General features: G+C 54.6%; 1 protein-coding gene across 2 annotated transcripts in view; it reads left to right on the top strand.

The window, feature by feature from the left end:
- Window positions 1-1,184: 1,184 nt before the first annotated feature.
- Window positions 1,185-6,000, top strand: part of HIVEP3 (HIVEP zinc finger 3) — a 187,383-nt gene continuing 182,567 nt past the window's right edge. For both annotated transcript variants that reach the window (XM_081962307.1, XM_081962304.1), the window contains exon 1: window positions 1,185-1,266. The gene's annotated coding sequence lies outside the window, so the exon portion shown is untranslated. The remainder of the gene's footprint in view (window positions 1,267-6,000) is intronic.

Below are 6,000 nucleotides of genomic sequence, written 5' to 3'. Positions count from 1 at the left end.
GGGGTGCTGCTGTTGGAAGGGTCTCGACTGCCCCCCTCCTCTTTCAAGGCCTCCCCCCTTGTTTCACCGCAGCTGCCCCCCCTCTCCCCTTGGATAATTCCTTCCTTGTTTCCACCTGACCCTGAGCAAAAGACAAGTGAAAGTCTCTCTCTCTCTCTTATTCTCTCTCACCCTCCCCACACCCACTCCGTATGTATGGGGAGAAGGAGGGGGGGGGCATCGTGTGAGCCAGAGGCAGAGCGGCGGTGCCAAAATTTTGCTGAGCTCAGGGCGCTCTGGGCAGCAGCCCAGCCCAGGCTGGTGACATTTCCGGTTGCAAGCGGCCAGCCAATTGGTGCTCGCAGCTGGCTCGCCGGAGCAACGAGACGCAAAATAGGATAATCTCTCTCTCCTCTACCACCAACCCCCCCGCTTCCCCCCCCCCCCGCTTTGGAGGAGGCGGGAGGGCCAGGACGGAGCCGGAGAGCAGCCGCTCGATCGCCCCAGCCAAGCGAGCGCGGCGCAGCCCTTGAGCAGCTGGGCTGGCTTGGCGCTCCAAAGGGGCGGGGCTTTCGCTCTGCAGCGCTTGGGTGAATCCAGCCCTGCAAGGGTGGCGCGGAGCGGACACTCTGCACACGCCCAGAGGCTGCTTGTCCCGGCTCTTATCAACTATATTTTTTATATATTCATATAAATTTTATATATGTATTAATATATATATATTCGGAGCGCGGTGGACTTCGCCCAAGCTGTCCTCGGGGTGAGGTAGCTCCCGGGCGCCGAGGCTGAAGGGAACGTCCGCGCACTCTGCACGTGCTCAAGAGCCCTCTCGTCCCGCCAAAGCTCCGGGAGGTCCGCGTTGAAAGGCACCGGGGAAGGGGCGGTAGCTGAAGCGGCCTCTCGATGTAGGATGTCTCCTCTTCGCCAATGGCTCGGCGGCTCCCGGCGGGGAGGACGACGCGGCGGCCCTCCTGAGGCGCCCGCCCTGGAGACGAGGCGGCGGCGGCGGCAGCAGCAGCAGGAGGAGCAGCAGCGGAGGGTTTCCTCCGGCAACTTCGCTCAGGTTTCCCCGGCGGCCGAGCGCCTGGTGGGTTCGTCCCTGGCCGGACTTCTCCTGGAGCGCTGAGCCGGCGGTTGCTTCGCGGCTCGCCGGCGGAGAAGCGCGCCTCCAGCCAGCCCCCCTTTCCCCCTCCTCTGGACCGGCCCGTGGATTTCGGAGCTTTGGGCAGCGCTGCGTCTCCGTCGCCTTTGGCGAGTGGTTTCTCCGAGCCTCCCTTTTTGGATGCGGTGAGTAACGGGCTTGGGTCATAGAATCACAGTTGGAAGGGACCTCGGAGGTCATCTAGTCCAACCCCCTGTTCAAGCAGGAGACCCCCAAGAAAGAAGAAGCCTCTTCCCCAAACTGGGCTTTTTTTTGGGGGGGGGGAGCGGGTCTCGGAGCCCTCCTGGACAAAAGGGGAGAGGGGTGCGTGGGGTGTTGTTTCCATCACGCCGGGGGCTCCGCACGAAGAAGCCCTCCTTCTTGCCGCGCGTGCCGTGGGAAACGGGTTCCCGCGAGGGCTGCGGAGTCCAATCCGGCCGCTAAGTCGTGGAGCCAACTTCGGGTTAAGCTGCTTTCTCAAGGCGCTAGTTCTCTGGAAGCCGGTGAGCGGCCGATGACCCCGCTGAATGTTGTGGTTTTTTTTTCTCTGTCTCGTTTCTGAATTTTGGCTTATTTTGGAGAGGATGTGCGCTGTCGGCCAGGGGAATTAAAAAAATATATATTGGACGCGTCGGGAGAAAAAAACTGGAATCGTGGATGAGATCTTTTGCAAATAAACGCGGCGGGACTTCCTTTGGGGAAACGAGAGGCTTACGGGTACTAGGACTGTATATAGGTGTTTACTCGGAAGCAAAGCGTAATGCACTTTAGGGCGAGTCGGCAGGTAAGTAGCGAGGCCGCGGCTGGTCTTGAACTTCGTCTGCTTAGAAGTTGCGCCGTCCGCCGTGAGTTACTCCTTGCTAGGGGTCCTTCCTTAGCATCATCAAGATCTGTAGAAACGGATCCCTCTGGGTCTAGTATGTTTACTTGGAAGTATGTTACATGAAATGTTAAATACGTTAAATGCAGTGGGCCGGGGTAAATCAAGAGCCTGGTTATGTGTTAACGTTTTGGTGCACACACTTAACAATGTCGAGGTTTTAAAAGGAGTTGGGCCGCGCGCGTGCGAGTAGCGCGAACCCGTGTTCACCTTTGCAAGCACCGCAGGATTCCCGTGTTTATGCCTTCCGCCGCGTGAGAATTACTCCCAGCTAACAGGTTGCTTGGTCCAACCCTGTGATTCCGCTCGCCGCTCCCTTCCGGGAAATCAAATTCCGCTCCCCCCCCGAGAGATCAGTTATTTTTGCGTTCACACGACACGCTTAGCCCCGATCGTCTACAAACCTTGCGGCTCCGTTCGGATTCCGTGACAAAACTCCGTTCCTTTCCCTCTTGAGTGCTTTTTTTTAAATGGCTTAAAGTGTTGTGTGGGTATGACCCCCCCCCCCCCCGTTGTGTGTGTGTGTGCGCGCGCGCGTTTCTGCATCTGGTGCGCAAAGCCAGGAAAACGGGTTAGGAGAAGGCGAAGCGTCTTTGCGGGAATGCCTGTGTGCTCGATCGGGTTGCAAAGCAGGCGTGTGGCGAGGAAAGGGTTGCTTGCTGGAGCGGTCAGAGAAGGGACGGCGGATGCAATAAAAAAAAAACACCACCATCACCACCCCAGTGCCCGCGATCCGGGAAGCGCCCAGCGGGCAAGCCAACTCGGCCGGGCATCGGCGGGACTGCTGGCTTCCCAAGGGGCGGGGCTCTGTGAGCGGTGGCTCCTCCCCCTCACCACCCACGGCGCCCTTCGTGGCGCCCGCTGGCTTGGCTCTCCCTCCCCTTTAAAGCAGAACCCTCCCTCCCTCCCAATCGGTGTACTGTAGCTTTAAAAGGCTCCCAACCACGTTTCAAAGAGGCCTAAATAGCACAGAAAGCGGGGAGAGGGAGGGGGGAGAGAGAGAGAAGAGAAAAGAGTGCAAAGGCTGGTATTGTTATTGTTATTGTTATCCCTGCCATCATCACCTCTAGAATAACATCCGGATAAGCAACACAGTTGCGATTATTGGTTATTTTCCCTTTAATAATAATAATAATAAAAATCAACAACAGCAACCGGCCGATCCGATTATGCTGCGGCTGTTCCGGGCGGGATTGATTCCCTGCTGTCCAGCAACGTCAGGAAGAAGCTTTCGCCGGCTGCCCGCCTGCCTTTCTTCGCTTCCCCGGCTCGGGTGATTTTTTTTATTTTTTTTTATTTTTTATTATTATTATTCCGAAGAATAAACAGCGAAAGGCTCCGCTTTCCAGCTGGAGCATGCTCACAAACGGCCAGATCTCCCATTATGAAGCAGGCTGGGCCGGGGTGGTTATGATGGTGATGGCTGTAGATGCCAGCCCCCCCTCCTCCTCCCCCCTCCCCCCCAGAATCCTCCCCACCCCCCATCCCACCCCTCATTGATTTGGTTCGGGATCGGCTCCCACCGCCACCCGGGATGACCCCTCCACTCGCCTTCTGAAGCCAGCGGACAAGAATTATCTTCCCCCATCGCCCCCCCTCCCCCCTCCCTTGGCCAAGACAGGTGTTGGCATCGCCAGATCCGCTGGAACCTGCCTCCTCCAGGAGGAGGAAAGCAGGCAGCCAATTCCTCCTCCCCCCACCGCTACCCCCCTGGCCAAAAAGAAAAGCAAGTGGAAAGAATGCCAGAGGAGGCTTTGGGTGGTATGCAAGCCAGACGGCAAAGGTAAGGTGATGGGCAATCCAGAGGTGTTTTCCTGCTTATTCTGCCTGCCCTCCTGCTGGGGTTGTGTCCTTGTAAAAGAGTGTTTGCTGTTGGCAGTGGCTGTTTTCTGCTGGGGAAGGATCCCAGGGGAGGGGCAGAGGGGGTTGGTGGGTAGATTCCATTTTGGTACTGTAGACGTCTTGGTGGGGGTCACTTGGGAATGTGCTTCTGCCTCTGGGGTTGTCCTTCAGGAGGGCTGTTCTCGGGGTAGCCTGGGGAGAGAGAGAGAGAGAGAGAGAAGAAGAAGAAGAAGAAGAAGAAGAAGAAGAAGAAGCTACTCCCTTGGGTAGGCTGTGCTTGCACACCTGATAGGATCCAGCTTTGCTGTAAGGGCCTGAAATAACCTTTGCGGGTGTCAATTGGTGGAGGTTAACCCTTGAATCGCCTCCTGCAGGTTTGAGCTTGTCCTGGAAGGCCTGTGTGGGGCGGAAGGGGGGATGGACAGACGGAGGGACAAGGTGTTCCGGGGAAAGGGTATGCAGGCCTTTTAATTCGCGGGAGGACTAAGCCCTTGGATACCAGGCCTCTTTTGCATCTGGATCTTTCTTGCTTTAAACTTAGCCTGGGTTCCAGAGACCTTGTGAGTTGTGCCTGATGGACCGAGGGTGGGAGGAAGGAGGAGAATGAGAGTGGGTAAAAATAACATTTGCCTACAGCCTTGGCTCACCTCTGTGGATGATGCTTATTTCTGATCAAGTGGCCAAGAAGAGAGACACACATGGGCTTAGCGTCGTCACAGGGTGGGTGCATCTAGAATTCTAATCTATCCCCCCCCCCAAGTCAATCGATCCGAAAAGAGGCCTTTGTATATCGGGGTGGCTGGGGGCAGGGGGAGGGAGACAGTGTCCAGGTGGGAGAGGAGGGACAGTGAAACCTCCTGTCTGCTTTTGGGAGGTTCGATTTCCTCTCCCGTTTGTTGTACTGGGTGCGAGGAGCTGAATGGAGCAGTGGCACTTCAGTCTAGTTTTGCATCCCCTCCACTCGGGGTCCCTTTAAAGGCTGTGTGTTGCCACAGAATATGGTTAGCTTGAAAGCATGGCATCATCGGCTCCTGATAGATGGCTCTGCACATCAGATGCCCAGCAAAGCATGTATTCTGTGCCACAGCGGGCTTACCTGGAATTTTTTCTTTTTAATCAATTGCAGCTTTTCCACGTATGACAGATGACTGACATTTAAATGGCATTTTGGCTTTGGAGAACAGTACAGTATTCACTCCTGGTTGTGGGGGGTGGGGAGGCAGGTTCGGGGTGTCGGGGCAGGGGGGGGGGTGTTGTTAGGCAAATCCCAGCATCTTACTTTGCAGCAAAAAACCTCCAGCTACTGCCTGAAAATCTTTTGCTTAGCAACTTGCGTCGCTTGTAATGCCTGCCTTGTCTATCTTTAGCCACCCATGCTGAGGTTCTTCTGTTGGGGGGTCTGAGAGATGGATGCGGTGCTCTAATTGTAGCAGACTGACTGCAGAGGGTTATTCTCTATGTGAGGCAAAAGAGGGGAAAAATAAAAAGAAGGGCTTTCCTGGTATACAATCTGGCCTGGGCCATTTCTGGGTGATAATTGGACTCTTGATTGCATAACAATTAGCAAGGCAGATGTAACTTGAGGGTGGGACTGTCATTTAGTGAATCAACCAGATTTTCTCCTTAATAGAAAATTCTGTTTCACATTGGAAAGTTTCCTAGCAAATAGAAACACTTTACATGAGTCTTCTATTTCTTGAGATTCCAAAACACAAGTGTTTGTCTCTTCCTAACCTGCATCTTTAAAAAAAAAAAGAAAACAGACATGTGATTGAGTTGGTCCCATTCCAGCATTTTTTCTGGTGCTTCTGGTAACAAGGAGCACTAGTAAAGTTCTTGGCACAACAGCTACCCTAGTGCAAAAGTTGAATGAGAGAAAGGGGAGAAGGATTTGCAAGTGTTGCTAAACTGAGCTTTGGAAAACCAACCTTAGCGGACATGAGTTTCCTGCAGTTTCTTCTGCCTTTAGTAAGGTAAAGGTACAAGGTTCCCCTCGCACATATGTGCTAGTCGTTCCTGACTCTAGGGGGTGGTGCTCATCTCCGTTTCAAAGCCAAAGAGCCAGCGTTCTCCAAAGACTTCTCCCTGGTCATGTGGCCAGCAAGACTAAACGCCGAAGGTGCATGGAACACTGTTACCTTCCCACCAAAGGTGGTCC

The sequence above is a fragment of the Natrix helvetica genome (assembly GCF_964273705.1).
Source record: "Natrix helvetica genome assembly, chromosome: 9".
NCBI lineage: Eukaryota > Metazoa > Chordata > Lepidosauria > Squamata > Natricidae > Natrix > Natrix helvetica.
The sequence above is the reverse complement of the archived record's forward strand: the minus strand, read 5'-3'. Positions and strand labels throughout refer to the sequence as shown.